General features: G+C 38.5%; 1 protein-coding gene and 1 pseudogene across 4 annotated transcripts in view; both read left to right on the top strand.

Moving 5' to 3' along the window:
* SIK3 (SIK family kinase 3) overlaps nt 1–27,908 on the top strand; it is a 281,102-nt gene that overhangs the window by 20,238 nt on the left and 232,956 nt on the right. The window lies entirely within an intron of this gene.
* Nucleotides 21,985–22,916, top strand: LOC114039627 (annotated as a pseudogene).

The following is a 27,908-nucleotide window of genomic DNA, read 5'->3' as shown; positions in this document are numbered from 1 at the left end:
TGTCTGTAGACTATGAGTATATGGAACAGTTTGATATTTTCACGTTGTAGTTTTCAGCGACAAAAATCTTGGTTTATGTGCTTGAGAAGCAGATTTTCATTGTGGAGGACAGGGATGATGCTGTATGTTTATTAGCATTAGTTGGTCACTTGCAAGATCTCTCTTCTACTTCTTTCTTTTTCTGATTCCTACATCCTGGTGTCCCTTCTGTCAAAGTATTCTTATTTCACAAGCAGTAGACTGGCAGTGGATGAATATTTTAGCAGTCCTTCCTCCAACTTCTTTCTTTTTAATTCTCAAAATGTTTTTCATAATTTTATCCTTTTGGCATACTTCCCATTTCGACATCACTAGTTGTATTGTTATTCCGTTCAAATGGTGTTGCTGTGTCCTGACTTATCTTTGTGCTTCATTATAGGTCTCTCCGTGTCTCTGTCCCTTTGTGTGTCTCTTTGTCCCTGTCTCTCCCAAGTGAAGTTGAGATTGTGCATTTCAGGATGGCTTAAAGGATTTTTAAAGAAAGAAAAATGTTTGTTTAGTGCGTGTTGAGTATCATTGTCTATGGAAAATCTGAAGGAGTAAGTGGTGATTTTAGCTTGTTCCTCTCCGGTGCTCCTTTTGCTGCTTCCATTTGAGTCAGCAGCTGCATCCAGTGATTTACCTGGAATAATCCTAAGTACAACGGGTCCCATTGCACTCAGAGTATTGTCTATATCAGTGGTCTTCATACTTTTTTATTTTTTTTTTTTTGCCAAGAACCCTTTTTGGTAGCAGACTATATTTTAAGATCCCCAGTTCAGTTTCGATAGCTAATTTCTCCTGCCCTAAAACCAATGTTTTTTTTTTTGTTTGTTTGTTTATTTAGACATGCTCCAGCTTTTCCTCTTTTGTCAACATTAGGACAGGGAAGTTAGGAAACCTGAGTTCCAGTTCAGCTTTGCCACTAACAACCCCCAAAACAATAGCTCACATATCACTTAGGTAAAATGAATTCCTTAACAGTTCTGTGAATTGGATAGAGCAAGTATTACTTTCATTTTAACAGATGAAGAAATTAAGTTGCAAAGGTTGTGACTTGTTCAAGGTTACATAGTTAGCAGGTGTGGGAGCCAGAGATAGATAGGTCTTAGACTTCTCACCCAGTGAGTTTCACTAGACCATGGTCCAACCTAGGACTTTTGTCCTAGTTGTCTGAGTGACTATTTTGTGACTGCAGGACATTTAAATGTTTGGGGTTCCTGTGTCTTTCTCTGTAAAATGAGGAGGATAGAACAGATCTACCTAATCTACTCCTAAAATTCTTCTAGCTCTAAAAATCCATGATTTTACTTTCCATTGAGTGTTTTTCTTGTCTGTTTCTTACTCTCCTTTGACTTCCATCTCAGGCCCTGAACCCTACCTTCCAGAGGCATTTTCTAGCTTTAAAGACTCCTAAATGAATCAGTTGACAAGGCAGGCTTTTTTTCAAGTTATGGTTCGCAGTAGAACACGTTTTTCTATCCCTAAGAAGACTGAAAGATATGGAGATACAAAATCCCACTGTATTTATTTGTTGATTATAGAAAAGCATTTGATCCTATAATGAACAGTGCTGCCTTACATACTCTTCTGCAACAAGTTCTCTCCCATGAGAGATGTTAAAATTATGCAAGATTCTTTGCAAGATAGGACAACAACAACAACAAAAAAACCCTTGTTTGAGGACCCTTTGATCATTAATATTTAGCAAGGAAGATAAATGCTTAGCAAAGTTACTAACCATTCTTGTGAAGCAGATTCAGCACTGAATCTAAACCAAAAAGAGGAATTTCTTATGGATAATGAGGTCATCCAAATGTTCCTGTCGATGGTTAACATTGGATTGACTGCATTAAGCTCAGGAAATTGCAGCACTCTTAAATGAGATTCATAATCGTTTATACTAGTTTGACCTAACTAACCACATAGGAAAAACCAAGTGGAAAAAGCATGACTGTTGTCCAGATTTGCTGTACATTAGAATGGACAGCCTATAGAATTTATTTATCAGTATATATCTTGTTTTGTTTGTTTGTTTTTTGCTTTTTGGTGAGGCAATCAGAGTTAAGTGACTTGTCCAGGGTCACACAACTACTAAGTGTCAAGTGTCTGAGGCTGGATTTGAACTCAGGCCAGAGCTCTATCCACTGTGCCACCTAGCTGCCCCTATCAGTATATATCTTTTGGTAAGACACTGCAGGTGGACAATGAGCTGGACCCAGAATTGAACAGGAGGAGAAGAGTACCCTCAGTTGCTTTAGGAAAACTGCAAAATTCTTTTAATGACCCAGATTTCTCTCTGAGACAAAAGTCCATACAGTATTTTTGACACCATTTATCTTTCCACCATTGACTATGAGTTATGGAACACCATAGTCTGAAGAAACTGAGATAGATGTTCATTTAGAGGGCAATGGAGAGGGTCGATATAAGTAGGCTGCAAAATATAAATAAGAACATAGAAGCAACTTAAAAGATGTCATTAAGAAAAAGTATAATTGAAAAAGAAAATTGGTCATAGGGGATAACCAGTGAAAAAATTATGAATTCCACTGGTACTCTGGATCCTTCTTTTAATGTCAGGAGAACTAGATGAAGGCATTCTGCACATTAGGTAGACCCTCTTTGGAGAACCTAACGGAGGGAGGGCATGAACAAGAATCCCATAGGATAGGCAAGTTTTAAGGGAATGCCAACCTTGATGAGCTCACTGATCCATTTGAGTGTTTGAAGTTAAATTGGTGAACTTGCAGAAGAAATGTTATTCAGAGTCCCAGAACACTGCAAATTAATATTCTGGCTTGTTGACCTTAGTTGTTGTTGTTTAGTCATTGCAGCTGTGTCCAACTTTTCCTGACTCCAACCATGTGCTGTCTTCTTGTCAGAGATCTTGGAGTGGTTTGCCATTTCCTTCATTTTATAAATGAGGAAACTGAGGCAAACAGAGTTAAGCGACTTGCCCAAGGTCACCCAGCTATTAAATGTCCAAGGTCATATTTGAACTCAGAAAGATGAATCTTCGTGACTTGATCCAGTACTCCATCCACGACACCACTCATCTCCTCTGACCTTAGTTACTAAAGCTTTAACTGAGTCTGAGATTTTCCTGAGCAGTGGGGAAAGATGTAACTCCGTAGCAGGAGTTTTTATAAAACATAGTGCATATACTTTGGTATGACCTCAAGGTTGCTTTTATCCCTCTCATTTTAAAACTTAGTTATCCTCAGAAAATGTGTCACAACACTTAGGTCAGAACTCCTTTAATGCAGGAAGTGGAGAAGAGGGCTAGGTGGCAGAAATGTGTGGACTCTTTTTGCAGTGGAGAGGTCAGAAGACTGACGATCAGCTGACCCCAGGACTGTAATGCACCCTGGAAAGAGGTTGTATAGATCTTCAATGTGCCTCATTTCTCTACCTTGTGTATAGAAGATTTCCTTCCTGCTATGTGTAATACCAGACTGATGTTGTTGTTCAGTCGTGTCTGATTCTTCATGACCGCATTTGGGGTGTTCTTGGCAAAGATGCTGGAGTGGTTTGCCACGTCCTTCTCCAGCTCATTTTACAGATGAGGAAACTGAGGCAAACAGGGTGGAGTGACTTACCCAGGGTCAAGCAGCTAGTAAGTAAATGTCTGAGGCTGGATTTGAACTTAGGTCTTCCTGACTCTAGGCCCAGTGCTTTATCCACTCTACCGCCTGGCTGCACCAGACTGATATAAAGCTATTGTTAAGCTTTCTACTAATTTGTTAATGAATTATATCAAACACAATTACTTTATTTTTCTGCTCACTGGTTTTCTTAAGTGTACACTTTTAAGTTTCTCTTTTGACTATTACGAATCCTTAAGTTTTGAATGGCAGTTTAATTTATTTGTCATTTATTGTAACATGTTATTCATGACAAGTCATTAGACATTTATTTAGGACCTGCTATATGCCAGGCACTGTGCTGGGTGCTGGGTATATAAAGAAAGACAAAATAGTTCCTGCTTTCCACCAGCTCACAGTCTAATGGGGGAGAAAACTAAGTACAAACCGAGTATCTACAGGATCAATTGGATGTTTTAGAAGGCCGGCACTTAGAGCATTAAGGGGCCCAAGAAAAGGCTTCTTCTGTAGGGTAGGATTTTAGCTGAGACTTGGAAGAAGTCAGGAGATGGAGAAGAGGAAGGAGAGTATTTCATGAGTGATAAAAACTGCCATTGATTGGTGTTGCAGCTATGGGAGAAGTTTCTTGGCTGATAGAAATGAGGCTAACTTGAAAGAGTCAAGACTAGTTGTAGACTGCTACGTATATTTTCTTCATCATCGCAACACTTTTCTAGAACACTTTCTGAAACAGCTTTAATTTATAACAGTATATTTTCAGATTATTGTTTCTGTCTCTCTCTCTCTCTCTCTCTTTCTCTGTAGTTTTGTCCATTTTGATTACCTTTTCAGCATTGTTAATTTTGGCTGTGGAATTTTAGAGTTATCAGGACCAAAAAAAAAGTTTTGTATAAAAATCTCTTCTGAATGACTTCTTTATGTTCTTTATATTATCTCTTTATTCCACCCAATAATTAACTGCCTTGGATTTAATAAATATAGAAAATGGGCTTTTGTATAGAGGACTAGTTGATGTACATGGAGTTTTCTGTTTCTGTTTTCTGGCTTCAAATGTTACTTTTCTCAATACTAATCTTAATGGAGAGGGTTTTCAGGCAGTTAACTATCAGCTAGCAACTAATGGTAGCTTGTTAGTAGATGTTATCTCTTGTTTACTTCTCACCTTTGAGACTTGAGCTTGCAAAACACCTGTTGGCGTTTGAGCTTTGTTAGGTAGCTGGGCTGAGGTTTTGCTTTGAAGGAAGTAGATTGAGAAACCTGCTGGAAGAAGGGAAAATGGGAAAAAAGATTTGGTGGATTTCTCTTTGCTTTCAATGAATGGATTACCCAATTATAAACCTTTTTTAAATTTGACCTTTTTGCCCTAAAGTAACCCAGCATTTCATTTTGTATTCCATTGAGGTTTTGGAGCTCTCTGCCAGGAAGAACCAGGGTTGCATGTGAAGAGAATATTGGGGAGGACTGGGAGTGTGTGTGAAACTCATAGTCCACAAAGTGCTGCTTCATAGGCCAATTCCAGAAATAACTTGTAGGAAGGCAAGAGGGGAGGGAGCATAGTTGCTCTTTTGAGTAAGGCTTGTGGATCATTTTTATGACAGTCTGACATTATTAAAAAACATGTCTTCAGTAATGCTTCTTTAAATTTGGGTTTGGTGGACACAGCAGACTTTGAACAGCTGTTTTACTTTTGTCTTTATATCTGCAGTGCTGAACATACTGTCTGGAAATAGTAGGTGCTTAATAGATGTTTGTGGATTTGTTAAGTCTTATTGTCTCTCATGATAGAATTATGCAGAGAATTAGAAATGTCTTCTGTTTACAATTAGTTGTTTAGTGTCTTTGACTCTTCATGACCCCATTTGGGGTTTTCTTGGCAAAGATACTGGATTAGTTTGCTCTTTTCTTCTCCAGCTCATTTTACAGATGAGGAAATTGAGGCAAACAGGGTTAAGTGACTTGCCCAGGGTGTCACACAGCTAGTCACTCTGTGAGGCCAGATTTGAACTCAGGAAGATGAGTCTTCTTGACTCTAGGCCTGGCACTCTATCCACAGTGCCACTGGCAGCCCTATCGTCTGTCTGCTAGAAGATTAAAAATGAACTACCCAATTAGTCTTTGCCTTGGTTTATCTGGATCTTCATTTATACTATTTTTTTTTTAGATGTGACACAAGCTAATGATTTTCTTAGGCCATGTCTTGAAAAACAGAACCTTTAGTTCATTATCTTGTCTACTTTTGTAGTTAGCTTTAGATTGAGTCCTGACCTATGTTGAAGGGTGAGATGGTAAGGTTCCGAAGATCCTTAAAGGCTAATGATAAAACCCTAATGATAATGAACTTAAGAGTTATAAATAGCATTAAATGTGGAATAGCATAGCAAATAGACACCCAATTAGCAAGCCAGCAAGTTTGAATAGAAGCAATATATTAACTTGAGTCACTTGACAGAATGAGATCATGGAAGGGAACATAGTTTGCTTTAGGTGGTATTTGCTGGAATGTTGAGACTGGCCTCGGAAGTGAATCTGCTGTCTTTACTGATGGTGCAGATTGTAAGATTTATAGTGTGAGGAGAAACTTTCTTTGTATAAGTCTTGGCTATCTGATCATGATCATATGTAAATGAGAGGTCCTAATGAAAATCTATTGTAGAAATACAAATATAGTGAGGAGGAAGGAAAAATGAGGTAAAGTAGGATTGAGGCACATGGCCATTCCAGGAAGTAGATTCTAACTGGGTTGTAAGATTTTTGGTTGGAAGGCTTTATGAGACAGGAAAAATAGTTTGGACAGAGGGCAAAATAGATGACAAAAAAATATGACAAATTCTAGACTCTAGAGCAGGGGTGGGGAACCTGTGGCCTTGTGGCCACATGTGGCCCTCTAGGTTCTCAAGTGTGGCCCCTTAATAAAAGGATTTGTTCTGTAAAACTTGGACACAGTCAGAAGGCCTCACCCAAGGACCTAGAAGGCCACATGTGGCCTCAAGGCCCCAGGTTCCCTACCCCTGCTCTAGAGCATAGTGATTTCATAAGCCTAGGTTGTGGGCTAAAATCCTCTAGCATGGATAGATTTCAAATAAAATATTCAGAATGCTTTATTCATTCGTCTAATAAACATTTCTTAAGCTTACTGTGATCTCTGTGTTGCCTTGGGGGTGGATTTAACACTAAATAAGATATAGTCTCTGGTCTTGCAGAATTTACCAGCCGCATCAGGTAGCTGTATGTATGAAGAGGCACAGGCCAAAGAGACAGGAAATAATGGAGGACTTGCTGACAGTCTGAGGCCAGGGGATTATGGTTGATGGTTGGGAAGTAAACATTTCAGTAGAGTATTGATAGTATTTGAAGCTAAGATAAGTCCTGGAAATAATTTTCCTTCTTCAGATACATAATCCAGAATTACAGTCGGGTATCTTCACTCAAGACTGGGAAAGTAAGGGTGGAGGATGGGCTGAAGAAAGTGAAAACTTGGGAGACTTGTGAGGCTAATTCATGCTTGTGTAGAACTATTAATAGTGTTTGGAAACCTTAATAAATTAAATTGACTAATCCTAATGGAGTGACTAGGCCAGACCTTGAATCTCTTCATTTTCTTGGTAAAAATGTAGTTGTACACTAGTGAAGAATTGTGGAAAGGAGACTAGAACTCAGACATTGGCTAGAAAAGGACCTCTTGTCTCTAATTGGTAATATAATGAGAAGGGGAAGGAGGGAGAGAGAGAATAAAAAGAGAGAGACAAGCCGGAGAGAGATGGGAAAGGGATGGGGGTGGGGGGAGAGAAGAGACAGAGAGAGAGAGAACCCATGAGGACAGAGGCAAGGTGAAAATTCATGGAGAACCTCTGTTTTGTCTTAGGTCATGACATACATGTACTTTTTACTAATTGGTTCTATCTTGTTTCTAGGGAAACTGTGGTTTTAATGTCTATTAGGGAGGATTGGATTTACTTTTAACCCAATTTAACAAATATTTTTGAGTTACTGCTCGGGGGATATCGGAGGGGTAAGAACACTGGATCTGGAGTCGGAGGACCTGGGTTTGATTCCCTGCTTTGCCACTTAGTATTTTCTTGTGTGTGCTTAGGTAAGTCAGTAAACCTCTCTGGGCTTCAGTTTCCTTATTTGTAAAAATAAAAAAGGGGGTTGGGCTAGATGACCTCTAGGTAACACTGAGGAAGTTAGTAAAAATATGACTTCTTTTCCCACCCTAAGTTCTTCGTCTAACTCCTACCCCCAGTGCCTGATAGAAATTTCCCTTTTCTCACTGTCCAAATGCTACCTTATAAACTTTAGACCCAACTGCACCTTTTCCCCCCAGTCCATTACCTACTTTCCTCTAAAAACTAGTGTGTACAGTTTCTGGGGATGTTTCCTTTGATGTATTTTCAACTCTGCTGCCATTGGAGGGGGGATTATAATGTGAGATGTAAACACTTTGGTAAAATAAGTACTTGGGAGCTGTGATTCACTGTTGGTTATTGGCTGCTGTCCTAGAGCTGATTTTATGGTCTCAGTAGTTGTGGCTAAATCTCAGCCTTTTTGTTATGCAGCAGTTAACAGAGGGGCTCTTCTTGCTGCTGTGCAGCCTCCACCAAAAGATCAGTTAGACATTTTGGCTAGCTGTAATATCCTTGGGGGAAAATGAACATACTTCCCGGTTTTGTGCTAAAAAATATGTTCTGGGCAAAATGGTTTGTTGAATTCATAATAAGTAGTTCTTAAGAGGGAGAGACTGAATAAAAGGTGGGGGGAAAGAGCCTAAGTCATTTTTAATATTTAGATGTGTGCACATCTTGGGATGGTCAAAGGATTGTAAATCTGGAGCTGAGGGGTAGACTAGGCTACCTAGTCTAATTTATTCTCCTTCCATTTCTTTCCTCTAGAGCTTTTATTTTATTTTTATCCTTTGCTTCAGTTTGATGTTTATGTAGTCCTTATGGAAAATCTGTTTTCTTCTTTTCAGGGATCTCTATATAGAAATTTTTTATATTGGTTGTAGTGTTCTTTGGTTTACTTACCTCTCCAGCTTTAGTTTGTAGTTTGGGGCTTTGTGCCAGGGCCAGGCTCTGTCACTTGCCCCACTTTTGTGTGGGGTAGTTGGTCCTGCTTGGTCTTTACCTTAGCCCCTGTATTGAGCATCACCTTCCAGAGTTAGGCCTCTTGGATCTTTGAGGTTCAGAATGCTGGATCGTTTGGGCTTTCTGTGATCCTTGGCATCTCACGGCAGAGTACTAGGGACCTCGGTGCCCTGGGCTGAAATCCTATCTCTACCACCTACTTACTGTCTGTATGACCTTAAAGTAAGTTTCTTAATCTGTAAAATTGAGAAGGTTGGACTAGAAGACCTTTAAGGTTCCCCTGTAGCTCTAAGCCTGTGAAAGTTGCATCTGTAGTAATAAATAGGAAAACTAGTGAACTGGTAAAAATTGATGGAATATTAGAGTCAGAGTCTCAGTGTGGGGTAGTGGATAAAGAGCTGGGCTTGAAAGTAGGAAGTTCTAGGTTCATATGCTGACCATGTGACCATGGACAGATCACTTACTCTCTCAGTGCTGAAGGTATCTATCTGCATTAGTTGAAGAAGTTCCTCACCAGGAGCTTCCTACTCTGATGAAATCAGAGGCCCTTTGGTCTATTAAACTCTCATGTGGTACATCTTATAGTAGAAATTCAGAGAAGGAAAAAGTCAGTATAGGTTAGGATAGGAAAGTAAGGCCCCAGGATGAACGTAGGCACTTCCTGGCTATGCGACCTTGGACAAGTGACTTAGCTTCTATCTCAATTTCCTCATCTGTAAAATGAAGGGGTTGGGTTTGATGGCCTCAGTGCTTTTCAGCCTTAAACCTGCAACTGAGAAACCCTAGGGTTGTAATTTATATGACAAAGTTTTTACTAACATTTCTTCCCTTGTCAGGCATCACAGAATTCATACTGGAAAAAGACTATGAATATAATATGTCCCATAGCTTTCAAGTTAATATCATATGTTTTGAATCTACCGCCTTCTTTTTACTCACCCCATGACTGTCCTAGTCCAGGCCCTCTTTGTCACCTTTTGCCTAGACTGTTGCAGTAACCTCCTAATTGGCCTCCAAGTATCCCATCTTCCCTCTTCACTCTGTCCTCTATACAGTTGCCAAATTGATGTTCCTAAAGTACAGATCTGACCATGCCACTCCTGTTCAAGCACCTTTGGTGGCTCCCCATTGCTTTTAAGTCAAAGTAGAACTCTCTCTGTTTGGTATGTAAAACCTTTGATTATCTGGCTCCAGTCTGTCTTTCTAGACTGATTACACATTCCTCCACATCACGGTCTATGACATTCCATTTCTGCCTTTGTGTATTTACATAGACTGTCCCCCATGCTCTTCCTTCTTGACTCTGCCTCCTTTTAAGGCTTAGTTCAAGTGCTATTTCCTTTTAAGAGTCCTTTCTTGATTTCCCCAAGTTAGCTTCCACTCCCTATCACTGTGCTTTTTTTTTTAATTTTATTTTTATTTATGTCCTTTATCTATGAAAATGTTGTCTTCTAAAACAAGATAAGCTCCTTGAGGGATAGCATAAGATTATTGATCTTGAGTTGGAATGGACCTTAGAGGCCATCTAGTACAACATTTTCATTTTACATAGGAAGAAACTGAGGACCTGGGAAATTAAGTGATTTTGCAGGGTTATGCATTTGGTGATCATCAGGGAAGGATTTGAAAATATTAGTGCTCTTTCCACTGTACTCCACAGGGAGTTGTCTCCCTTTTGTTTTTGTATCCTCAGAACTCAGCAGAGTGTCTAGCACATAGTTGCTTAATACATTCTTGTTGACTGATACTGGTCCATATTGACCGTGATAGAATTAATTTAGGAGGGAAACTGTATGAATGTAATAAATGGGACAAAGTCTTCAACTGGAGCTCAGTCCTTACTGAAAATTGGAAGATTCATAATGGTGGGAGACTTTATAAACATAATGTGGAAAAGCCTTTCAAATAGATCTTAACCCTTACCGAACTTGGATAGCTGGATTTAGAGTTGGAGGACCTGAGTTTAAACACTGGCACTGTCACTTGACTGTGTCATTAGGTAAATCACTTAATATTTCTAGGTCTCATTTTCCTCCTCTGTAACATGAGTATATTGGGCTAGATGACCTTTGATATCTGTTCAGCTCTTTGATCCTATGAATTGAGTTGGACTTTTAACAAAATGAAGGATTTGAATTGTGGCAAAGAGCAGAAAGGACCTTCAAGGTGGAAAAAAGTAACATTAGTAACAAACAGATTGTTTCAGGAGTATAGTAGAAATACCTGACTGGATTGGATCATTGATTTTGGGGATTAGTGGGAGATAAATCAGATAAGTAAGGTAGAATCTGTTGACTTAAGGTTTAGTGTATCAGAACAGGGATTTGGATTGTTCTTGTAGTCAGGGAACTATGTATCAATTTTATGTAATGATAATTTGGTAGCATAATTTTATAATTCAGTTTTTTTTAAATTTAATCCCCCCATTCCCCCAATAACTTGACTTTAGTAGTTTTGTTCATCTCACAAAATTTTGCATATATCACCCTATTAATGTGAAATGTTTCTGGAGTGTTGTATCTGTGTGGGAATTTTTATTACTATTTTACAAAATGGAAAACTGAGGCACTTAACTGAGGTTAAATAGTGATTCAGTGGGAAAACTGTGACTGTATAGAACCATATCTCTTGAATCCAAAACTTTCTACTTATAGCTTTTGATCTTACTAATTTTCTTTCTATTTAAAGTATATATATATATATATGTATATATATATATGTATGTATATGTACACACACACACATATATGTATATATATGTAGGGGACAATATGGTGTAAGACAGTGGTATCATCAGATAAAGGTAGTTCTAGTTCTGATATTTACAAACCATAACTCTTATATCATCTACCTTATGGAGTAGTTGTGAGGGAAATGTTTTGTAAATTGTAAAATGTTACATAAATATATATGTATATATTTTGGTAAAATCATAAATTTTGTACATTGCAAAATGTTACATAAATAGTATGTATTTTTTTTCATTCCTGGAACATCCATTTTCTTTCATCTATTATGATGCCCCAATTAGATCTCTTAGCAGGACTATAGAGTCTCCTTCCTCTCTTTTTTTTTTAGAATCATTGTTTCTTAGTCATTGTATATTCTAGGCCCATAAAAATCGATATCTTTAGTGCCTCAGGTTTGTCCTTGTATTCACTTCTGTGATGTGTTTTGTTCTCTTAATTTGCAGAATATGATAGAAAATACCTTTCTATCTTTTATTCTTTTGGTCTGGCCTTCTCTATACTTCCCTTCTCTTCTTACTCCTTGGTGAACCGTTTCACCTCTACAGTGTCCTCTTCCCGTGAGTCTCTTGCCCTCTTAAACTGTTAAAGATTTTGCCATGCTAAGTATCAATCTTGGATCACTTTTACCTTATTCTGCCTTTGTTTCTACTTATATGCAGCTGAACGAAGATGAAGCAAATCATGAAACTGTTGACTTGGGTCCACTACAAATTTATGCTACATAATCTCAGTGGGGCCCTCACTTTGGAAAGGCAATACCTTTATACCTATGTGATTGACTCACTATCCCACTCATCGAAGTGGCTTTTCTGGACCTTTTCATCCTTCTTTAGGTCTCCCATGGCTCCCACTCTCCCCACTCTCTTAGCTAAGAATCTTCCATTATATTTCACTGAAAAAAAATTGAGGCCATTTGCCAAGAGCATCTTCTTCTCTTCTCTTCATCTCACATCACTCACATGCCTTCTCCTACTTTCTTCTCCTTCACCCCTGTCTCACTAGGAGAGATGGACTTTGTTCCTGTCAGGGTAAGCTCCCCTCCATGCACAAGTGATCCCATTCCATCCTTTTTTGCCAGCAGATTGTCCCCTTTGACATCTTCACTTGCTAATCTTTAATCTGTCTAGTCTACTGCCTACTTCCCTACTACCTACTAACATGCCCATGTCTCCCATATCCTCAAAAACCTCACTGGCTCTATCCTTTCCTCCCTAGCTATTGTCCTAATACTCTTCTTCCTTTTGTGGTTAAATTTCTAGAGGCCATCTACAATAGATGCCTCTACTTCCTTTCCCCTTATATTCTTCTGAAACCTTCTGCAGTCTGGCTTCTGACCTCATCATTCAATTGAAACTGCTTTCTCCGAAGTTACTAATGATCTTTTAATTGCCAAATCAAATGGCCTTTTCTCGTTTCTTACCCTTCTTGATTTTGACAGTGTTGATCACCTTCTTTTACTTGATATCCTGTTCTTTCTAGGTTCCTCTTTCCTGGTTCTCCTTCCTGTTTGACTGTTTCTTCTCAGTCTCCTTTGCTGGAACTTCCTCTAGGTCACACCTGTTAACAGTAGGTATCCTCCCATACTTACTAGCTGTGTGACCCTGGGCAAGTCACTTAACCCCAATTGCCTAAAAAACAAACAAACAAACAGTAGGTATCCTCCAGTGCTCTAGTCGGTCCTCTTTTCCCTCTGTACTGTTTCATCTGGTGATCTTACCAGTTCCCAAGTGGTCTTCTCTATGCTAGTAATGATTCTCAAATTTACTTACCCAGTACTGCCCTCTCTGCTGATGCCCAGTCTGCCATCTCTAACTGCCTATTGGACATCTTAAAATTCAACATGTCCAAGTCATTATTTTCCCCCAAACCTCCCCTTTTCCTAACTTCCATATTACTGTGGAGGATATCACCATCTTCCCATTCCTTGAGCTCAAAATGCAGGTGTCATCCTTGACTCCTTGGGCCCCCCACTCCCCCAGCCTTTTCCAATCTGTTGTCAAATTCTGTCACTCCTTCCTTCCTCACATCTCACGAAGACCTTTTTTTCTCCTTTGACACTGTCACCCCTTCGTGTAGGCTCTTGTTACCTGCCTTATGCCTGGACTATTGCAGTAGCCTGCTCATTGGGTTCTCTGCCACCAGTCTCTCCCCATTCCAGTCCATCCTCCACTCAACTGTTGAGGACTGACTCCAAGGCTGTCCTGGTCCACTATCTATAATGCCATACTGCCTCTTTATATTGCCTTTGCTATTAGGGTAGTTTTGAAAAGTGGTATGAGAGTATTATATGGACAGAATATATAGAGGTACAAATAATACAGTCTTTAAAAAATAAAATACTCTTTTTTTTGGCCTGTTTCTCATTTTTCTAGTAAAGCCTACCCTATCCCTACTTTTCTCTGATCCCTATTTTCACTGCGATGGATACTATATAGGGTACTTTTTTGAAAGAGGTCTGTGAAGCCTGTTCAATACAAGTATTGTGGGGAACAACTACTTTTCTTTCTTTTTCTGCTAAAAAGCTTTTATTTAGAATTTGTGTTGTAATTCCATGGGTTGTCTTAAGATAGCTTAAAGACTCTAAAGCCCTTTCCTTTACACTAGAGGACTTTAAAAAGTAAGCTTTAATTCTTGTATGCCTAGGTTTCTTTCCCTTAGAACCAGCTGTATTTGACTCTTCCAGTCCATCAAGAAGACAACAGAAGTACTTACACTTCTAGCATTAAATGCTGAGGCCCACGGGTAGTGAGTGTTTTGGATCAATGTATTTTTGTAGGTATAAACATTTTTAAGGAGAAAATTGTGTTGCTTGATTGCTTGCAATGACTGTTGCTTACATGGTGTGTTCGTAACTTACTAAATTAGAGGAAGTAAAACAAGCTCTAAATGAATGCTCCTGAGAATCTGCACAATTAATTACTAGCCTTGGGAATTTAATGTTATATATGAAGGTAATATGATAAGACTGTTGGCAAGAAAACTCTTAAAGTGCTTGAATATTAATTCATCATCAAACTAACAAATTCCATTTAAACCCAAATGAACACATTCAAGTAGTTTATTCATGGTTTCACTTTAAAAATGCTTATAAGGGCCACATAAACTTTTCTCTCTCAAAAAAGATATCTTGTATTATTCACATTTAATTTTCTAAAAAGCTTTCTCTTTCCTGTTTATTAAAGAAAATCTTGTTCAAGAGCATTATACTTGCTTAATGGGATGGTTTATGTGTTTTTTAAGTTCTCTTTCAAAACAATGGCAAAGCAACTTTCTATGATACTCATAGCTTGACTGGATCAGTGTGGAATTATTAAGGATATCTACTTCTTGTAGGTAACCTTACTTCGGATGGTGTGAACATTTTTGACGGTGTAAATATTGCGGAGATAATTTTTTTATTGGTTATGGATATAAGCCTTAATTTTTTTTTGGCCTTTATTTCAGCTTTCAGTTTTCAAATATTTGCAAGCTGTGTCTTGTGCTTCTTTTTGAACTGGGTTTAGTTTCAGACGACTTAGGTTCCAATCTAGGCATTAACATTTATCACCTGTATGACCTTGGCAAGTCACTGAATGTAACTGGGCTTCATTTTCCTAATCTGTCAAATTGTTAAACTAGATGATTCTTTCCAATTCTAAATCCTATGGTCACATATAATATTACTATCCCTTCCAAAGACATTTTTCCTTTGTGAAATACTTAAGTTCAAGGTAAGCTGAGGTAATAAATGAATAAGAGTTGTTTTTCATTGATTATTACAAATAGGTAATGGGTTGCCTGACAGTAAAGTGGGGCAAAAATAAATTTTGGGGTCAAATAACCAGGTATTTATTATGATTATCTTAAAAGTCTGTTTCTTATAGACTGTTAGAACTGGAAAGATCTGTAGCTATTATTTTGTTTTAATTCCTCATTTTACAGATGAGATAAACTGTGGAGAGGTAAAATGATTTGCCCAAAGTTTCTCAGTTTTTGCTTACTATTTTAAATCACTTGAACCTTCAGTTTGTGTTTTTTTATTTAGTGTAATCCCTTTTAGTTCAGTTCTTTGCCATAATAAGATTTAATAAATATGGATGAGTGACTATCCTGAGCATGTGCAATCTGGTTATGTTCCATTTTTTATTAGATAAGGCTTTAGAAAGAAACAATTGTTTTTTCTAAGGCAGTGCTTTTTTTTCATTATGTCATCATTTTTTGTTCATTTTTTGTAAGTCATAGTAATGTAGTTTAATTTTATTTCCTAACTTTCATATATATTTGTGTTTTATTGAGAGAAAGAGTGCCAGTTTCTTGAAGCCTTAAGGTTGCTAAGTATAGCGGCATTCAGGTGTTTCAGTCTAGGGAACTGACCTTGGAGGGTGTGAAGAAAGCTTGAGTTCAAGTCTTGCCTGAGACAGTTCCTAAACTTATGTGATTCTGAGTAATTAACTTAATACCCACTCTGTCTTTGCTATCTGTAAATCAGGTATATAAGAACACCTATGTCAGGGTTGTTGTATTAAATGAAATATGTGTAAAACACTTTACTTTTCTTGAAAGGCCTCAAAAATAAATATAAATTCAAAATCTAAAGTCTTTAAAAATAAGCTTTGTAAGAATATTCCTACAAGAAACAGATGAAAATTTGGATAACAATGGATAATTATGTGCAAAGTAAAAGTCTAATAATATAATATACTAAATTATAGTGTTGATTCTTATTTGTGGCAGAGCTGATCAGGAGAAAAGATGTGACCTGGGTTTAAAAACTATACTGGTTCCAGTCAAATACATCTTTGGAGTGAATAGAGTAGTACTGGACCAGTCTTTAATACTAGAGGGGCTTCTGGGATCAAGAGGAGGAGCTAAAAATGAGAGTAAGGTGCAATCTTTAAAATCTTCAAGAAGAGGCCTTCACAAAATGGTAGAGAGATTGAGGTTTGTTTATTTCCTTTCCTCCCTCCTGTCCCTTCCTTCCTTCCTTCCTTCCTTCCTTCCTTCCTTCCTTCCTTCCTTCCTTTTTGTATGTGTGTTTCTTTAGGATTGGGTTAGAATGAAACTTCTAATTGAAAATGTCATAAATAACCACTTCAAATAATGCCTTTTAAAAACCTCTTGGCTTTTATTATATGAACATTTCTTCTTGAGCTAGTCATGTCTGAGACTGAACAGAAAAGTCTTAGCATTAGCTTTGAATCTACTTTTTCGTGAAGTTTGTGGAAATTCTTAGTACCACACTGTTGTGGCAGTGTTATTCTGACTCTACCTTGTCTTACACTCATTGACATTTGAGTAGATTATCAGCTAGCCTGAAGAACCATTGTTATCTCCTGAATGAAGTATAGCAGATATACTTTAGTAGTCAGTGACATAATTCCCAAGCATGTTTGCTTCTCTGTTGAAGATGAGTAACATTCAAGCACAGGTTTAAACCTGGGCACGCTGTTTGCCTGGTATGTATCTGCTACTGGTTCTGCTAATAGGCCATGCCAGAGGGATTGCTTACTTATTGAAAAAGAAACTAGGTCCTGAAGTTGCATTTCTGGTGTAAACATCCTGCCAGTTAATGAGCTAGAGAGAGGATGGTGCCGAGCAGAGAGATTCTGAAGCATTGTTGTTTTAGAAACCCAAGTACTACAACTTTGAAGGGTAATAGATAATAAAGTTGTTTCATTGGATTCTTATCTGGTGTGGGGGAATATTCCAACTTAATGGTTTGAGCATAACCAGTCACTGATCTTCTGAGACATGTTCAAAATTCATCTAGTTTTAAGTCTGAATTAATAATTTGAGGGAAGGAAAATTGGTGCTGTTTACAGTTTTAAACTATTCACTTTTTTCTAATTAATTTTTGTCCAAGAGCAAGTAGGGGCGTGTGTGTGTGTGTGTGTGTGTGTGTGTGTGTGTGTGTGTGTAATTAGCATAGCAATTGAAAGTTTCTAAATGTTTTCTTATCTGAAACCCATAAAACTGATTTTTGATTCATCCTGAACCATAAGAATTTAATTTTTCACCTTCAGCAAAGACTTTTTCTTTTTAAATTAAACTGTTTTGTATACTTTTGATAGATGTTAGATCTTTCCATGTTATGTTATCTTCTTTAGATTTTATTCATTTATTTCAAATAATTTCCAAATTGGCTTAGGGAATTAAAGTAATAGCTGAATTATTTCCATAAGATTCCTGCCTGTGTGGGTGTACCATCCTATCTGGAGAAATCCTTCTTACATTGGCAGATTTGTTGATGAGGATGTAACTTCTCCCACACTCACTGATTTATAAAACGAAGCTTGCATTCGGTAAGAAATAGCAAATGGTTTGGAATGTTATTCAGGGTGACTGTAACTAAGAAACAATCTGTAGTTTAAAATTAGAGGTACAGCTATGATGCCTTGACTTCCTAAATGTTTTCTGTTTATGTATAGAAGGCACACTTGGGATATGCTGGTCTTGTTTGGGCCAGCTTTGTGTGTCACAGTGTAACTTGTCTGAATTGTACAATTCTTCTTGAAATTAGGTTGGAATCTGAATTAGTCAGTGAGGCCTTGGAGAATTGAGTTTAGAAGACACATGGAAAGGGACGTGGTCTAGGGAAAAGTTAGCTGTTTTCTGATGAAGTAGGATTCAGTTTTCTAAGTGTCAGTTGTGTTTTGAGGTTAAATAATTATCTAAGGAAGACTTGAGAAAGTCAAGTCACATCAATAAGCGTTAAGCATCAGTTATGTGCCAGGCACTGTGATAAATTCTGGGGATAGTAAGAAAGGATAAAAGACCGTCCCTGCTATCAAGGAGCTGTCAAGTCTGGTGGGGTAGACAACATGGAGACAACTGTGTACAAACAAGATATGTACAGGATAAATTGGGATTTGTCTGTTAGGAAAGGCACTAGCATTAAGTGGATTTAGGGATGGCTTCTTGCAGAAGATGGGAATTTAGCTGAGACTTGACGAAAGCTGAGAGGCAGAGCTGAGGAGAGGGAGAGAATTCTAGGTATGGGGGAATCCAGTGAGAATGCCTGACGAGGGGAGATGGAGTGTCTTGTATGAGGAGGCTGGTGTCACTGGATCATATGATATGTGGAGGCGAGTGAGGTATAAGAAGATTGGAAAGGTAGGAGGTGACCCGGTTCTGAAGAACTTTAAAAAGCAGAGCATTTTATATTTGATCCTGGAGGAAATAAGGAGTCACTGGAATTTATTGAATAGCAGGATGACTTGGTCAGACTTGTGCTTTAGGAAGGTACAATATAAATAAATAATAATATTTTTTATAATATAAAATGTTAGTTTTTTCTGGTAGGAGTTTCAAAAAAAATAAATATTTGGCATAGAAAACAGGTTAGATTGTTTGTAGCTTTGGTGAAGGGATTCTGTATCATTTCAAATTTTAAAACCACCCACAAACTTTCTCCAACTACTGGCCTTCCAGCTTTCCTTTAAATTTCAATTAAAATCTCACCTTTTATAGGAAGTGCCTTCCCTAACCTCTCTTAATTCCAGGGCTTTCCCTCTTTTGCTGTTTCCTATTTATTCTGTATTTAGCTTGTTTTGTATATATTTGTTTGCATGTTTTCTATCCCATGAAATTGGAAGTTCCTTGAGAGCAGGGGCTCTCTTTTGGCTTTTTTTGGTATCCCCAGTGCTTAGCACAGTATCTGGTACATAATAGGCACTTAAAGTTTGTTGAATTGAATTGAATTTAAGAAGATAACTGTGAGAGTAAGATGTTGATCCCTGGTCTTACCTCCACTCAAAATTATCACATTTTTGTATGAATAATATCTTTCTGAAAACATAGCAGTCACGAGACAGGAAAACACATTAATTCTTTTATGACTCTAGTGAGCTTTTTATGCCACCTCAGGCCATTCTACTTTTGGCTGGAAGAATGAGGGTGGGATAATGCAGTCCACTGGTTGGAAAATTTCTACCAGCACCAAACATGGCTGGCATTGTTTTCCTTTAAGGGATGGCATAAAGTTAGAACTTTACTTTTTTTTTTTTTTTTGGCTTTTTGTTGAGGCAGTTGGGGTTAAGCTACTTGTCCAGGGTCACACAGCTAGTAAGTGTCAAGTGAATGAGGTCGGATTTGAACTCAGGTCCTCCTGACTCCAAGGCTGGAGCTCTGTCCACTGTGCCACCAAGGTGCCCCAGAACTTTACTTTTTTAAAAAAAAAATTATGGATATTTGAACTTGGATGGGTATTTATATAAGAAGATCAAATTAGTGTGTTTTCTCTTTCCATATTTCCAAGAAGACATTTTTGTTTTGATTGTCAACATGATAACAATATAGAGCTTGTATCCTGCCCCTGTGGTATAACTACTCTTGCCCCACCCTGTTATTAGTATAGATTCCTAATTGATCCTTTCTTTCCACCCTTCTTATCCTTTTATACTGCTTTTAGTGCCTTTAAAATACTACTTTGAATCATTTCCTTATCAAATGCTTTTAAGATTTTGTAGTTTTATGTGAGAAAAAATTCAATCTCGGGGGGGCAAACACACTGAACATCCATATCCTTTATCTTAATCTAGGCATTCAAGTCCTGTTCTCAATTTAGATTATTCCTTAATTTGTGTAAGTATGTCTGCTGAAAGGGAGATTAGCCTAAATAGGTTAGTCAGAATTTCATTCAGGGGAGTAGTGCCAGATATTTTATTAATGAAAAGGTCTTTTGGGCTGTGGAGTCATATCATATAGGGTCTTAGATGTCTGTTGACAATGGAGAACCATTGAAGGTTTGGAAGGATTTACCTCCTGGTTTCATTCTTAAATAATATGAGTTGTAGGGTTTACTTTTTTGGTAATATTCCTTTATACCTTGAGTATAGGTTCTGTAGACATAGACAGATGGTAAATTGCTTTATTTTTTTAAAAAAAAGATCATATTAAGAGCCTGTCTTCAGCCTGGCTTTCTAGCATTGTCTCCAACATGAATTCAAAGTTCCAGACAATTTAGATTATTCTTTCCTTTCTGAACATATATTGCATTTTCTTGCCTCTATGCATTTTTCTGCATCATTCTTTTTGCCTGGAATATATTTACATCAGGTTTATGGGAAATGAATGCTTTATTAAAATGTGTTGCTCTCAGATTTTGTTAAAGTTGTTAGGCTGTGAAGCTAGTTTTTTCCAATTCGTGTATTTAAGGAAGGCCTAAGATATAGAAAGAAAGAAATTCTGGGGGAAAATAATTATTCTACAGTAGGCTATATCAAATTTTGCCGCAATCATATAAAGTACTTGTTTGGGAGAACTTGATAAACATGTGAGGATGGTTTCATACCTTCTTAGCTCCAAGTAGGACAAAAAATTAGTGAGAAAATGGTGTAATTGTGTCTGGCTTTATACCCCGTCAACAGCTGAGTGCCCCATACCTACCAGAAAGCCCTAGCAGTTAAAAAAAATCAGATTAGATTGCCGCAGAGATTTTATGATGCAGTTAATATGTGTACAGTCTAAACTATTGCATGGTTGGGGGGTAGGGAAGGGGAGGGATTACAAACCGTGAAAGATCCGTATAACTAACACCTAAATAAAGCTAAGCAGATGCTATGCTTAATAGTGAATATTTAAGAGAACAGGTTACTGAGAGGAATTTGCTATGTCTTGAAAATACCTATTTTATTTAAAGTTATGTGAACTCAAAAAGTTTGTTTTCTGATTCTGCTAAAACTTTTTACCCATTGAGAATCCATGAAGCAGATTATACTATTATTAGACCCAATAGCCTAAAGTTTTTAGTATTCTGAATTAGGTACTGTACTTTGTGAATCTTTACCAAAGGTAAAGGCAGGAGGAAGTTTGTCTCATAATAAAGTACTGTAACTAATTTTTTTATCCTGTTCCTTAATTGTTTTTTGTCATCACTAAGTAAGTCATTCTACCTTAAACCACACCTATGTGTTTTTAAGAAATATTTCTTTCTTCTTTGGCAAAGTCTTAAAGTCTGAAATTGACTTGCATGTTTGGAGTAACAAAAGATTATGGATGTGGGACCAGATGAAGCATAGTAACTTTTGAGTATGATTCTATATAACAGGATGAACTTTACATATGTTTTCAAATAGACCATGTTGTCATGTATGAAAAGATGTGCTTTCATTTGAACAAAATTAAAGGAATGGTGTAAAGTTGCAGAGGGCAGCTAAGTGGTTCGGTGGAGAGAGCACTGGGCCTGGAGTCAAGAAGACCTGAGTTTGAATTATGCCTCAGGCATTTACTAGCTGTGTGACCCTGGGCAAGTCACTTGACCCTGTTTGCCTTAGTTTCCTCATCGTAAAAAGAGCTGGAGAAGAAAATGGCAAACCACTCCAGTATCTTTGCTGAGAAAACCCTAAATGGGGTCATGAAGAGTCCGACATAACTGAAATGACCAAACAACAACAAAGTTGCAGAACTTGACAAAATTAAGGATTTGATTAGAGTATTGTAGTGCAGTCATTCCTAGTGCTTAATGTTGTTCTCATTGTTTGAATAAAGTTTTTGTTACGTCTTTATTATTTTGCTATTTCCTTAACACAGTGTCCTTATTACACTATGCAGGTTAAAAATCATCTTTGGGCTGCTGGCCCGGCTCGCAGCCGGAACTCCGGGCCTGGAACGTAATTTTAGCCTCTCTCATAGCTGGGTGAGGGGTCCGGGGCTTGCCCTGGAGGCGGCGGGGGAGGGGGAAACGAGTGGGGGGTCCAGGGGAGGGTGGCAGCCGGAACCCCGCGCCCGGGGCTTGGGGTGGGCGGGTTGATAGGTCGGGGCGCCCCAGAGAGAGAGGGCTGAGTGTGGGGGTCATCCCCAGGGCCCGGCCGCGCAGGCTGACCAGTCCGCGTCTGGGCCGGCGGCACCGGGTCTACCGGCTGGTGGAGGACACCCAGCACCAGCCGCAAGGGACCATGGAGCTCATCCTGACCCGGACGGTGGAGGACCTCGGAATCTGAGGCGACACTGTCACAGTGAAGAAATCACTGGGCCAGAATAAACTGCTTCCTCAGGGTCTGGCCGTGTACTCATCACCAGAGAGCAAGAAGATGTTCGAGGCAGAGAACCAGTTGCGGCAGGAGGGGAAGTTGGAGAAGCTCAACACCAAGACTGGTGTGGCGACAGTGAAATTCTTGAAGAGCTGCCACCTGGAAGTGGGAATGAAGAACAATGTCAAGTGGGAGCTAAACCCTGAAATTGTCAGCCGCCACTTCTTCAAAAATCTTGGCGTGGTAGTATCCTCACATGCCCTAAAGCTACCTGAAGAGCCAATCACAAGGTGGGGCGAGTACTGGTGTGAGGTGACGGTGAATGGGCTTGACACAGTGAGGGTCCCCATATCTGTGGTGAATTTTGAGAAGCCCAAGACCAAGAAATACAAGCGTTGGTTAGCCCAGCAAGCTGCCAAGTAAATGGACCCTACCAGTAAAGACTTCTCTTTCCACCTGTGGCAGCCAGATACCTTCCAGGCACCTGCTCTGGTATCAGTGGGGTAAAGATAGATCTACCCTTGATCTTGCTTCCCTTACTGTGACTTAGTTTGGAGTCTAAGTGTATAAGGCCATCAGAGAGAACACCATGTCACTTTCCCAGTGTTTGCCAGCTACATCGTGGGTGTTTCTCGCACCGTTTGCTTTCCATCCACTGTCCTTGCTGCAGACCTGCTTAGGAAGCACTAGAGTCAGGAGATGTGATAAGGATTGGAATTTACCACGGGGCATCTTCCAAACTGAGAGTCAGGCTGAGCCCCTCTGAGTGAACAGAAATGGAAGTCCTAACTAGGATCTCTCCATTCTGTCTGGGCCATGAATGGCCCCCCACCTGCATCATGATCATCAGTAAAGAGATTTGTGCTCTTAAAAAAAAAATCATCTTTGGTTTTGTGCAGAAGTAACCTGTTGAAGAACTTTAAATATAGGACTAAAAAAACTGGAAATGTGCTAATTTGATGTAAACAGTAATATAAAGTATAAGAGAGTTATCCGTTTTAAGAGCCTTTAGAATCTTTCATTGATTACTGTGGTGATTGTTTCGATAATTTGATGAATCTGTAATCTCATTCATGTGGGTATCCCCTCCATTATTATAACCCATACAAGCTTTCTTATGCTGTATGAATCTTGGGCAACTGGGTGGTACAGTGGAAAGAGCACTGGGCTTGGAATCCGGAAGACTCACCATCCTGAGTTCAAATCCAATCTCAGACACTTACTAGCTGGGTAATCATGGGAAAGTCACTGAACTCAGCCTCATTTCCTCATCTGTAAAATGAGATGGAGAAAGAAATGGCAAACCACTCCAGTATCTTTGCCCAGAAAACTGTTTATCTCCAGTTTTTCATCTTCAACCACCTATTAAACACCTAAAGAGATACTTGTAGACATCTTAAACTCAACATGTCCAAAATTGAACTCTTTATCTTTTCTACCAAACTTTCCCGTAGTCCCTTAAGCTTGAAATCTATTCCTCACTCTCTTCTACCCCCCACCCCCATCCACTCTGTTGTTAAGCCTTGATAATTTTTTTTTACTTTGTAACATCTTGCCTTTCTTTCTTCTAACATTTAGTGCAGGCCCTCATCACCTCACACCTAGGGTATTGTAATAGTCTAATATCAACTAGCAGGCTATTACAACTCTTTGCTCCAAGTCTCTTTCCACTCCAGTCCATCCTCCTCTCAGCTGTCAAAGTGATCTTCCTAAAGTAAAGGTCTGACTATGTCAACCCCCCCCCCCCAAATCAAGGCAAACAGGGTCCTTGCCCTTGAGGAGTTTACAGTCTAATGGGGGAGACAACATGCAAACAAATATATACAGAGTTAGCAATATACAGGCTAAATAGGCTACAATTAACAGAAGTGCACTTGAATTAAGAGAAATTGGGAAAGATGGAATTTTAGTTAAAATGTAAGGCAGAGAAGAAGAGGGACAACATTATAGACATGGGGGACAGTCAGAGAAAATGCCCAGGCTTGAGAGCTAGAGTGTCTTATTTTTGAAATAGCCAAGAGGCTAGTGTCATTGGAATGAAGAGTTTTGTAATGGGGGAGTAAGGTGTAAGAATACTGGAAAGGTAGAGGGGTCTAGGTTATAAGGACTTTGAGTGCCAAACAGCATTTTTTTATTTGATGCCTGGAGGTGAAAGGGAGCTGCTGGAGTTTATTGAGTTAGGGAGTGGCATGGTCAGATGCTTGTTTTAGGAAAATCATTTTGGTATCTATATGAATGTGGATTGGAGTGGGGAGAGACTTGAGGCAGGTGGACTCTCCAGCAGGTTATTGTAATAGTTTAGTTGTGAGGTGATGAGGGCCTGTACCATGATGGTGGCAGTGTCAGAGAAGAAAAGGGCATGTATTCAAGAAATGTTATGAAGGTGGAATTGATAGGCCTTGGTAAAAGATTGGATATGGGGCTGGGGTGGAGGGGGTGAGATAGTGAGGAATCTAGGATGACTTCTAGGTTTGGAGCCTGAGGGACTGGGAGGATGGTGTTGCCCTCTACAACCATAGGAAGGGTAGGGTTGGAAACGGTTTAGGGGAAAGATAATGAGTCCTGTTTTGGACATATTTAGTTTAATATGTCTAGCTGTGTGACCATTTTGAGATGTTTGAAAGGCAGTTGGAGATTTAAGATAATGTATCCCCTGGGAGGTGGGGGGATGGGGGATGAGATCATCAAGTGAGAATATAGAGAGAAAAGAGACGAGGGTCTGGGCAGACTCTTAGGGGCATAACATGGATGAACATCCAAAGATTCCTTATAGGTGGAGATGTTTTTTGGGTAATACTGTGTTTATTTGGTCAAGTCTCAGAATATTACAGGGTCTTGAGAATGACCTCTGTGATTATTCAAAATATATGGGTTTTACAATCCAGATAGGAAAAACTAAATGGATAAAAAATGCCTGTTGTCCAGATTATGATATGCAGTTGAATGGCCATCCATAAAAGCTGACAATAAATTATTTTAAGGTTTGCAAAACATTTTACACAAATTATCTCATTTGATTCTTAGAATAGCCCCATGAGATAGGCATTACTGGTATGCTTGCTGCCACTTTATAGATGAAGAAACCAAGGTTCACAGCAGCTAAGTGACTTGCTCTTGGTCACACAGCTAAGTAACTGTCATTGGTAAGTCTTCCTACCTCTGAAGTCCAGCTTGCTGCCTGAGCCAGTACATCAAAAATAGGCAGTGTAGGGCAGTGAATTCAGTACCAAATTGATTGGAAAGATGGTTTAAGAACAGATGGATTGCATTTTGCAAATATTGTAGATATTCTAATGATCCTGAGTCTCATTCCAGTTCAGAGATTCATCTTTGAAAGAAATAGTGGTATGTTTGTAGCAATAGGATGGCAAAGGACTTCTGTACCATGGGGCACTGTCCTACCTGGGGATACAAAGACAAAAATGAGAGTGTCATCGAGTCTTTTCAGTGTTGGGTTATTGGGTTGAGAACTACAGTGGTTTCGGTTAGCTTCATGATGATGCCTCTAGTTAAAGCTCATTTTGTTTTCATATTTTATAAGGACATTACAATGGACTCTAGATTATAAACAGCTCCAGTCTTAAGTCTTTCTAGGCCAAAGGTATAAGTTGAAACAGCAATTACTGTGTTCACTCTTGTGGTGGATTGGGCTGTTTATGTTCTTTAGGGAACTAAAGTGAAATTCTTTGGACCTATTCACTTGGAAGGCTTTATGGGACTTTTGAGGCTTACATTCTGAAACAGATGCCATTGTAGTTCAAAGATAACTGTAAGGATAACTCTGAAGTTAAATTAGGAGGCCAGTGAGTGTTCTATCTGCAGCTCTCATTCTCTCAAGCCCCTTGGCAGGGGAACAGATTTTTTCCCATCAGTATGCAGAATTTGATTAGCTATTGATAAATCTTCCTTAAGTATTTCTAGCTAAGAACGTGCCTGTGCTTCTATTTTGTACCTTTGGAGATGGGAGGAAAATTGAATTCTGTAAGATCAGCATGTGGATAAAATAAAATATCCAAATGCTAATTATACAACTCTTATTTACCTGTTTTGTATTTAACATACCTAATCCTGAACATTCTGTTTTATTTTTGGTGCCTGAAATGTTTAATAACACCATCATATTGGTGGTTGCTTTGTGGATATTATCTATATTACCTTGTATTTACTGTCCTCCAGATCAGGTAATTGTGACTATTTTGTTCCATAAGCAAATTCCAGTTTGACACTGAGGCTGCTTGATTAAGCAGGGTTTTTTTATTTTTTATTTTTGGTAGCCTGCAGTGCTTATAAAGAAGTATATCCTGTTTTAAGTGAACCAGTGACCAGACTGGTGCCTTTTGACACTCAAAAGGGATACACTGTTTCCTGGAATACTTTATTTCGTTTTTCTGTCTTCACTTTTCTTCAGTTGACTTTTTACTTTTAGGTTAGTAATGTGTCTTGGCTTGTCTGAGTGACTCATAATTAAACCATAGTCATTGGAGGTAGATACTCTTGTCTAAACAGAATTGAAAATATGGAGAAGCCCTGCCACATTCAATATGGTATAGATGTGAGGAAAGACCATTGTTTTAGTCCCATTTCCAAGTGAGATGACTTTGGGCAAGTCATTTCTGTTCTCTGGATGGCAGTTTCCTTTAGTGTAAAACAAGGGAATTGGAATAGATGACCTTTAAAATACCTTTCAGGTTTTCTTAAAATCGTGTTCCTAATTTAAAAATTTTATTGATCTGTTTTTTTTAAAAATCACTTTCATTTCCATATATTTCTTTAATCCTTCTCCTACTCAGAGACCCATTGCCTGTAGCAAAGATGAAAAAAAAGAGGTGGGAGAAAAATGATTCATCAAAATGAAACAGCACAATAGTAAAATATACATATATGCAATGTTTTGTACCCTTATTCTTTCATTTCCGAAAAGAAGGGAGGGAGATGCATTTTTTCATCTCTTTTAGGACCAAGCTTGGTTGTTATAATGTTATGGTATTTTTATTGCTTTTCTTATTCTGCTTTCTTCACTTTCCATTAAGTTCATGTAAGTTCTCTTACTCCTGAATTCTTCATATTCATTGCTATGCAGTAACATTTCATTACACCACAATTTGTTTAGGCATTCCACAATTGATAGACATTACTTTGTTTCCAGTTCCGCTTTCAGTTCTAACATTTTGTAATTCTGTGATCGGTCAGTTGAGTTTGAAATGACATGAAACTTTTTTTTTCAAGAGGAAGTAAAGATAGTAGTATTTGAGTTATTTCAATATTCATTATACATAATTTGATTAGTGTGGAGACTACCCTCCTCTCTTTACCTGATACAAATTTCAGCCCTCCCGAGGAGTTGAAATAGTCAAGAAAAATCACCCTAAAGTGTGATAATCCTTTTTGAATTTAGCTGGTTTAGCCTCCTCAGATAGTCAACCTGGAGCAATCACTGGACCAAGACTCAGAGCTTTTCCAGCTTGTTATGACCTGTAGTGCTTATGCTTTATTGGTATG

This window comes from Vombatus ursinus, unplaced genomic scaffold, assembly GCF_900497805.2.
Source record: "Vombatus ursinus unplaced genomic scaffold, bare-nosed wombat genome assembly UNPS02012156.1, whole genome shotgun sequence".
In the NCBI taxonomy this organism is placed as follows: Eukaryota; Metazoa; Chordata; class Mammalia; order Diprotodontia; family Vombatidae; genus Vombatus; species Vombatus ursinus.
Note: the sequence above shows the minus strand (reverse complement) of the source record. Positions and strands in the feature narration are given on the sequence as shown.